This window comes from Botryllus schlosseri, chromosome 2, assembly GCF_051294905.1.
Source record: "Botryllus schlosseri isolate E-star chromosome 2, Bs_hap1, whole genome shotgun sequence".
NCBI classification, from domain to species: domain Eukaryota; kingdom Metazoa; phylum Chordata; class Ascidiacea; order Stolidobranchia; family Styelidae; genus Botryllus; species Botryllus schlosseri.
Window position 1 is genome coordinate 35379101 of NC_137237.1, and position 8642 is coordinate 35387742.

The 8642-nt window shown below is 38.6% G+C and overlaps 1 long non-coding RNA gene across 3 annotated transcripts; it reads left to right on the top strand.

The window, feature by feature from the left end:
• The first annotated feature begins 2734 nt into the window (after positions 1 to 2734).
• On the top strand, positions 2735 to 7901 carry LOC145458838 (uncharacterized). 3 transcript variants are annotated; one of them, XR_013921206.1, is made up of 5 exons: positions 2735 to 5061; positions 5415 to 5535; positions 5924 to 6118; positions 6683 to 6785; positions 7144 to 7901. It is a non-coding gene; the product is annotated as an uncharacterized LOC145458838 (long non-coding RNA). The 3 variants fall into 3 exon arrangements; XR_013921204.1 differs by having other exon boundaries at positions 5924 to 6023; positions 7144 to 7895; XR_013921205.1 differs by lacking the exons at positions 2735 to 5061; positions 5415 to 5535 and having other exon boundaries at positions 5620 to 6023; positions 7144 to 7896.
• The last annotated feature ends 741 nt before the right edge of the window (positions 7902 to 8642 follow it).

Consider the following 8642-nt stretch of genomic DNA (forward strand, 5'->3'; position numbering starts at 1 on the left):
AGCCCATAAGACTTGATAGCAACTCTTAGTTCCTCTGACAGCTTCTGCTTCAAAGATGAAGCCTCCTCATCCAACTTACGTTTCGCCGTAAATCTGGATGGCAAAACGTCTTCTGCACAACACCACGGCAAACCGGCACTTATACGGTATTCCCCACCCAGCGATCAGTGTTCCCCATGATCACCTTCTTCTTCGATTTCTCGCATACTTTTTTGTTGGAAGAAAGAAAGGAACTTTCTTCAACTGCGATCAATTCTTCTTACACGCTTCGCTATGTCTTCGAAGATGCGACGTACCACTTGTCGACTTGTGATGCTTTAGCTGAACATTGCAATTTTTACATCTCGCAAACCCAGTATACTGGCCGTTATTATCATGCAGCATCAGAGTGAAATCCTTCCACACGTCACTCTTTTTCTGCGTCTTTGTGGGTAACCCACTTGACGTCGACGGTGCTTCCGCCATTATATTAAAACGACGAAGGAAGACCAGTCAGTTCGAACTAACTACCACTAACACCACTGAAATCGACGATCACATCACAGGTTTCAGTAAATTAAGTCCCGCATCGCCATGAAACAGTTGATGGAACTGCACTGCGCTAAACATACATGATGCATCACTGACGCACCGATCGGCGCTCCTTGGAGTTGACTAAATGACTATTGACTAGTGAGAGTGACTTCCAATTTTGAAGCTGATACATGATATCTGGAATTTGGAGTCTGAGACAGACCAGCAGCAGAAACTTGATTGCGGTGCTGATTTTTCTTATCACATCAAAGTCATTTTTCAATCACACCAAACATTACATGACGAAAATTCAGAAGAGTTCTGGATGACTGACTACGTCAATCAATATTGAAGGAAGCGTAGTTGAGTTGATGCGAGCAGAGCAAAGCAGACGGTTGTAGTTATTTAGTGTGGCTGTTCAGAAATTCGGAATATTTTGTTTTTACAGGGTGAAATTAGCTTACCTTAGTGATTTATGTATTGTTGAAATCTTTAAAGAGGGCTTAGATGCTGGTATGCCTCTGTGAGCGGATCTTACTAGCGAAAATTCGTCGCAATGTCATTAAATCATTGTAACACATTGCATAAGTTATTATTGTTTCCATCCAGAAACTTGCTTGTTGTATGTACACTCTAAATCCGCAAGGTCGTATTGAACACTTCATAACACTTTTTTCTGCGTACAGACACACTTTTTAGGCCTATAAACGCATTGGGCCATTATCGTCGCAACGCTTCTGCGTATTTCTCCGTTTACATGTAACACTTTGCCACTGCGGCTTACTTTCAAGCAAATTTATACTTGATAATTTATCATCAATTTCGCATTCATAAACTATCGCTACGTTTGGGGATCACATAAAATCATGGTATATGTAAAATAATATTGTTAAACTGACCAAACCAACGTTTAAGGGTATTATTTCAATAAAATATACATATGTCCCTGTGACGCAGAGCGATCACCACCTTCGTTACGGTAGAGTGCGCTCGATTTCAGTTTGGAATTTGAATTGGTGGTTTGTCAGGCTTCAGGCAGAGAGTAGGGTACACGAAAAGACTTGGAGGAATGGATATATTGAAGCAGTTGCTGCTTATTGATGGCGTAAAGGATCATAACATCCATTTACTGTAAGGTATGGAAATGCGGTAAATGTTATTGAATATATGTAATGTGAGAATAGTCATAAAATGAGCTCGTTTTGACATTGCAGTAAGGTCGTTAGTTTTAGATGTTTTAGCAGGCTACTGATATCCATTATTCATATGAATGTTCTTTAGATGTTTTGTAGTATATGATTCGTCTGACCTTATTGCTTGATGATCGAGCTTCGAATCTGATAATAGACCAGGCAGCGACCACGTCCAGTACTATGGTACTGATGGGAAACTGCTATCGAACTAACTTTTTTGATATATAGATAAGGGATGTTCTCTCTATCCACACTGAAATATCCCTATGTAGGCGATAATGTTGTCCATTGTGGACAAGTACTGCAATGTCAGCAATTGAATACCGGTATGACAGTCATGCAACGGTAATGATTGTTTTTCAACTGCAACACATTTTACACTACTGTTTCTTCCAAGTGTTAACTAAGGCAGTGGTTCTCAACCGCCGGTCCGCGACGACATTCCTGCCGGTCCGTCAGGTATATTACAATTTTATACCTTAATTCCAAGATGCAATGGTGAAGGTTTGACCATTGATAAAATAAATAAAACATCAAATTTTAAACTGATTCATAATTTCGGGTGGTAAAATTAGGCCTGGAAACCTGTTCGATTTGACTTAAGGTTCAAGATGTGTCATTTGAGGACATGCGAGCGACAAGTACAGAACAGATACGAGCTGACTCATCGCTAAACAGCGCAGTTTGCGCGATCATTCGTTTTCGATTCATTCATTTTGTGCAGGACTGTAAATGGGGCAGCCCAAACCGCCCAATTGGAGAGGGGCCGAGCTTGAAAAGGGCCCAAAATTCTTTTGCAAATGAACATATATCATAGCGTATTTTTTGAAACTTTTTCCAACATTTTTCAATTTCTTTTCGCGCTTTGCGCGATTTAGTGTCTCTAATTGTCTTGCTTATTAGGTGCCCTTCTCCGTGGAAAACGCATGATTTATAAAAATAGGCATTTTGGCGTCATCCATTACCGCGCCAAGACGTACCAGCACACAATGAAGTTTTGGTTAATATGAGACTTTCGAAAGGTGTGCCAAAAATGCGGCAGTGAGAAAACCGATTCAATCATGAATGAAAATCTTCGCTATTGTCGCGATTAAGCTGCATAAACTCTCTGCTTACACCGAATGGAATGAATGTTCTCCCAAGTACTGGTGAAGCATCCATTCAACTGTCGGGTCTGGGCGGGGGCGAAGCCCCCGGAAGTTCGGCTTATCGCCCTGTGGGCTGACCAACGTTTTTTGAGGTGGGCTGACGAAGTGCATTTTCGGCCAGGATTTGCGGATGGCCGGTATAGCTGCTGCCTGCTGCATAAGGTGTTTTCTTGCGGCACGCATTGTATTCGTAGTTGCCGGAGTAGCCTGCGTCCAGTGGCAGTGAGCAATGAGCAAGGTAGCACGACAAGGTTCTTGGTTCGACTCCGAAACACTTCTTCGCTCGATATTGTCAAAGTGAAGGATAGTATTCGAGTTGGCGTGGTCGGTTAAACCTCGGCCTTCGGTGCGAAAGACTGTAAACGACTCTTCGGCGGTAGCAGCACGTTTTTCTGGACAAGGCAATTTAACCTCAACTCAGCAGACTCACTTCCATAAACTAACATAGATGCCATCATGAAGATAATTAATTACGATCCAAACCCTCTAAATGTCACTCTCCAGCACCATAAATTGGACAAAAAACGGTTGCATACTCTACATTTTGGCTTCATTTCAGTTTTGAAAGTTCACCGGTCCGCCAGACATTTTTTGAAATTTTACCGGTCCGCGAGGTGAAAAAGGTTGAGAACCACTGAACTAAGGCGATTTTTTTGAAATGTAAAAATAGGTCAAAATTTTGTCAAAATTGTACCGTTAGGTCAAAAAGTGCCGAAATTGTTTATAAAATCAATTTTTTTTGGCAACTTGCATTTCGTTTGTATCATAGATGATTGCAGTGTCGGTGAACTTATCATTTTACAATTTACATCTTGTAGCCTACTTTATAGTCCTACTGTTGCAGACGGACCATCGTCTGCTCATTGTGAATCATAAACTGTCAAATGAAACAAATGCTCAACGTAGCCTACTGCACTATCCTAACTGAAGCAAGACTGCGTGGGCATTGTTTTTTCTATTGGAAACCGTATGATGAAAAATTGCTATGTTGACAGCTTTGTCGTAATGAGAGAGAGAGAGAGTGAGTGCAGTGTACGTACAACTTCAGTGTTGCCAGCCAACAACTGCCGCTGTGAACGTTCTTTTTTCATCCTTGCCAAGCTACTTAGTAAGGACAGACACTTTCTACCCGAAAACGTCTCAGGAAAGTATCTTTCGTTGTACTATAACAACGTTTTAATTATTTCTACCATAATACGAGATGTAACTAATACTGGAATTCTTCACGGGTCCAGATTTCAATAAAATAGGGTTTTTTCATGTAAATATTTGTCAGTTTTCATGCCAAAAGATTTTTTTCCGGTCAAACTATCTCGTAAGAACAGACAGCTCCAGCCACAAATAAAGATAAGTACCGGTAGTAAAATTATAACATTATGTGAGAAACACCTAATTTAGGTACATGGGGTCAAAATTAAGTTTTCATCGTCAAAATATGTGTGAATTTGGATTTTTTAGTCAAAATCTTCCCTTTTTTAGGTCCAAAAATTCGCCCTTATAATAGCACAGCCAAAAAAACAATCTTTTCAACAAACCATGGATCACAAGGGGTAGTATTTGTTTTGCCCGATCCGCAAATTTGACTTTACTGAATTTATGTATTATATATTATGTATATGTATTGAAATTGGCTCATTTTTGAAATGTATTAGCTGTATGGAATACGGGTAAGAATCACGGTGTTTTGTAAGTGAACTGGTATATCCTTGGATAATGAATTTGATGCTGTTGCATTCGGTTATCACCGTGATAAAGATTTTTATGAATGTTTGCTGATAAAATTTCACTAAAATTGTTAACAATCCAGGAAGTATACTGCCTGTGCCAGAGTAAAATTGGTGGTAACGTCATGTGCAACTTTCCATTCCATTTCCTAATTATTCTATGAAAGACACCCTTCTGTCATGCACAACTTATTGCAGAAAACAACAACTGTATCCAGTATGATATCTGCGTGATTACTGAGTATATTTCATTTGAATTTCGAATTAAACAAATATTTTCTTTTCAATAGTCTTGGATTGATCCTCAAATTTGTCCAACTGATGTCGACTCCTTGAAAAGAGCCCCCTGGGTCTACCGTGCCTGCGCTATCAGACAGTGTTGACAGTGACGTGAGGAGTCGTTCGTAACTGGTTTTGTGCCGGCACAGTTATCTTATGCGATACAGACCTTTGTCTCAAGAACGCATGGATACATGTGATTATGTAAGCCTATTTATTCATTTTATATAACACCATTGATTATGTAATTTGCTGGTTTTTGCAGTCCTACTTTTCTCACGAACTATCTCGCAGAGTAGCCTACGGACTATTCGATATGAGCTGAAAAAGGCTTCATCTGTGTACACTGTACAGAGATGTAGTTGAATGTAATGAGCTCGTGTAACGTGTACTTTAACTATTGCTTACTGAACTATAATGGGCTAGGTCAGTGGTTCTCAATCTGTGGGGCTGATCATCACCTCTCTTGCGCTTCTGTGACCTACCTGTGTGAAATATTTATATTTACTTCTGCATAAAATTTACAATTTTCCTTTGGTATTTATCGTATTTTCTAGGAGCAGCATTTGGATTTGACCAGTAAAAAGATGGAGCCTCCATGGCACGCCACGAATCAGGGACTCATCAAGCCTGGGTTGCGGCTGATGGAAAGTATATGAAAAATGCCCTAATGTGCAGGTAGTATGTATTGCAATTGGCACCTTTTTGAAATGCATTTGGTGTTTAAAATACTGGTAAGCATCGCAGTGTTTCGTAATTAAACTGGTATATCCTTAGATAATGAATTTGATTCTGCTGCACTCGGTTACCTTGGTGATAAAGATTTTCCTGAATGTTTGCGGGTAAAATTCACTAAAATGAATAATAATCCAGGAAGTATGCTACCTGTGCCAGAGTAAAATTGGTGGTAGCGTCGCGTGCAACTTTCCATTCCATTATTTAATTATTCTATGAAAGACACACTTCTGTCACGCACAATTGTATCTAGTCTGATATCTGCGTGAATACGGAATAGTTAGTTCACTTTTATTGCAAATTTTTGAAACAAATATTTTCTATTCAATAGTCTTGGATTGGTCCTCAAATTCGTCCAACTGATGTCAACTTCTTGAAAAGAGCCATCTTGTTCTACTGTGCCTGCGCTATCAGACAATGTTGACAGTGATGTGAGGACTCACTCGTAACAGATTTTTTTTCCCGGTGCAGTCATCTTATGCGATACATACGTTTGTCTCAAGAACCCATGGAAACGTATGATTATGTAAGCCTATTTATTAATTTTATATATCACCATTTGTGCTGGTTTTTTGCAGTCCTACTTTTCTCACAAACTATCTGGTAGAGCCGATATGAGCTGAAAAAGGCTTCATCTGTATGCATTGAACAGAGGTGTAGTTGAACGTAATGAGCTCGTGTAACTTGTATTTGAGCTATTGCTTACTGAACTATAACGCACTAGGTGAACATCAAATTAGGAGAATTTCCAATTTCCAATTTGCATTAATTAAATTTAATCAGGAATGAAGGATTTTAAATGATTGTCAACAGTTACAATTCCCGCAATGAAGGAAAAGTTCTCAACACCTTCGATAAGATGTAACAAAGTTTTTTCACTAAAGACGATCGAAGTGTCCTTTGTCTGATATATTTCTCGTCTAAATTCAAAGCAGCTATATAATCTTAGATTAAAAGTTATATGTAAATCCTATGTCAATTATCATACTGGAAATCTGAACCCATAGAAACAGCGATTCTAACCCCATCAATACAATTTATTTTGCTATATTTATTGTCTGATCTTGTTTGCAATCAATTTTATTTTCAGCAAAATGAGGTTGATGAAGTCAACTGCCTTCTTCTTCAAGCCAAATGGAGTGACAAACGAATATATGTTCAAGTTCCGAGGGCATGTCGTATCATTGAATCGGGTAATCTTTTTGTTTTATGGGCCATACAAGTTTAGAAAGACCTGCTACGTTTTGCTATGAATTTCATTCAAAGTTACATTTCTGCATTTTCACTGTTGCCTGGCAATGCCTGCCATGTTAATGTAAATGTCAAAATGGCCGAATAGAAAAAAATACAGACCTGATTAAAGATATTTTTATTAGTCGTTTTGCTAATTTTAGTCTTACTCTAACTCAGTGATAGGATTTCACATGTAGCCGAGCGCCTTTCCCGTGCTTCTGTAACCTACCTATCTGAAATATTTTTATTTATTTCTGCATAAAAATTAGAATTTTCCTTGGCATATTCAAAACTTTGGTATTTCATCATATTTTCAAGGAGCACCACTCGGAGTCGACCAATAAAAAGACGGAGCCGCCATGGCACGCCTCGAAGTAAAGATTCATCAAGCCTTGGTTGCAGCTGATCGCAAGAATATAAAAATGCTTCGGCGAAGATGGAGCATTCAGAAAGATTGTTGACATTTTGAGCTGCTATGCATTGGAGTTATCATATCCTAAAGGAGGAGTTCTCGAACTGGGGGCGTGAAAGCGTTTGAAGGGGCGCGCGATACTGCAGTCAACTGAATTTTTTTGACGCGGTGCGATTTACCTCTATCTCATAGCTATTTCTCTTTGTATAGACATAATTTCATAATGGACTATTATCTCATTAGCAGCCATTAACTTCCATGCCCTCAAACTATCCACCCGTTGGGATTTCTAGCATTCTGGTTGTTTTTTATTTTAAGATATGACGATAAGGGGTGTGTGATATTTTTTGCTATCATAAAGGAGGGGTTGGGAACCACTGTCGTAATGACTTCCAGATTTCATTTTTTCTGCAGCACACTGTGGTAAAAGACAACAAAAATCTTTTCTATAAATCTGCAAAATTTGTATTGAATCGAAGATACCATTCTTGTTGTTTAAACTAAAAGTGATTGGCATTACCCTGATATAAATACTTGTAATGCAAGCACTAGGATATTTTTGTTGCCTGGTTAGCGGGCCCAATTTCATTAGGAATTAGGAAATACTTGTGGTTTGTTTTCTTGGTAGTGGTAGTGGTACTGATACATTTGTTTTGTTTGTTAATAATAAAATTTGCAGTTTACAAACCATAATGTGATACGTTTTCCATAAGTTGTAATGATTTGCGTTGATCGTGTTTTCTGCTAATGGACATAACCAATGAATTTGACTCCATGCCCCTGTCACGAAAAGTTAAGACACTACATGATATCTTGTTATCACTATCCCAGTGCATCGTTTTCATTCCCATGATTGAGTGAGTTGCATGATATTTGTAGTGAGTTTGCTCTGAATCATTTGTAATGTTGGTGATTTCATGAACTATTCCGGAAACGGTTTCAATTGCTGAATTGATTTTATAAAACCCTGTCACAACAGCTATTAGAAATTTGAATGTTTGCACGTATTTATTCAATATTCACCCAGGTTGGGTGTTGTAAGTGTCATTTATTAATGAAGCAATAAAATCCGATTTCATTTTGAGCCCTGCGTTCCGGTGACAGTTCAACCAGCCACTTTGAGACTGAACACTTGTTTAGGTAAACACTTTAAATCTAAACACTTCGCAACACTTCTAAGTGTTCAATTTTGGATCACAAATCGTGTTCAATTTTCCGGGTTGAGCAACACTTCTAAATTTAGAGTGTATATTTCTCACAGATATAAAGGTAATATTGATGTAACACTTATTATCGATATCTCTCACTGCAAATTGCAAGTACGATGAAAGTTGCGAAAAGTTATCACGAAAGTGGTATCGGATATTATCTTGTTTCAACTGATACCAACGTTGGGAATACATTT